This window comes from Octopus bimaculoides, chromosome 19 (genome assembly GCF_001194135.2).
Source record: "Octopus bimaculoides isolate UCB-OBI-ISO-001 chromosome 19, ASM119413v2, whole genome shotgun sequence".
Taxonomy (NCBI): domain Eukaryota; kingdom Metazoa; phylum Mollusca; class Cephalopoda; order Octopoda; family Octopodidae; genus Octopus; species Octopus bimaculoides.
The window spans coordinates 44,868,613-44,869,095 of NC_068999.1; the positions used below are offsets into that span (position 1 = coordinate 44,868,613).

Consider the following 483-nt stretch of genomic DNA (forward strand, 5'->3'; position numbering starts at 1 on the left):
TAATATATATATATATATATATATATATATATATATATGTGTGTGTGTGTGTGCACAGAACTTCACAAAATTATAAGCTGTTTATATTTCTGTTTGTGTATATATATATGTGTGCCTCTGTTAATGTATGTGCGTGTCTTTCTATATGTGTGTGTGTATGTATATATATATGTGTGTGTGTGTGTGTGTGTGTGTGTGTATGTGTGTATATATGTGTGTGTGTGTGTATATATATGTGTGTGTGTGTGTATTTGTGTATATATATATGTGTGTGTGTGTATATATGTGTGTGTGTATGTGTGTAGATATATGTGTGTGTGTGTGTATTCGTGTATATATATATGTGTGTGTGTATTTGTGTATATATATATGTGTGTGTGTGTATTTGTATATATATATATATGTGTGTGTGTGTGTGTATTTGTGTATATATATATATGTGTGTGTGTGTATTTGTGTATATATATATATGTGTGTGTGTGT

General features: G+C 28.6%; 1 long non-coding RNA gene across 1 annotated transcript in view; it reads left to right on the forward strand.

Moving 5' to 3' along the window:
* The window catches only part of LOC128250082 (uncharacterized), a 105,105-nt gene that overhangs the window by 15,437 nt on the left and 89,185 nt on the right, over positions 1–483 (forward strand). The gene's annotated exons all lie outside the window — the stretch shown is intronic.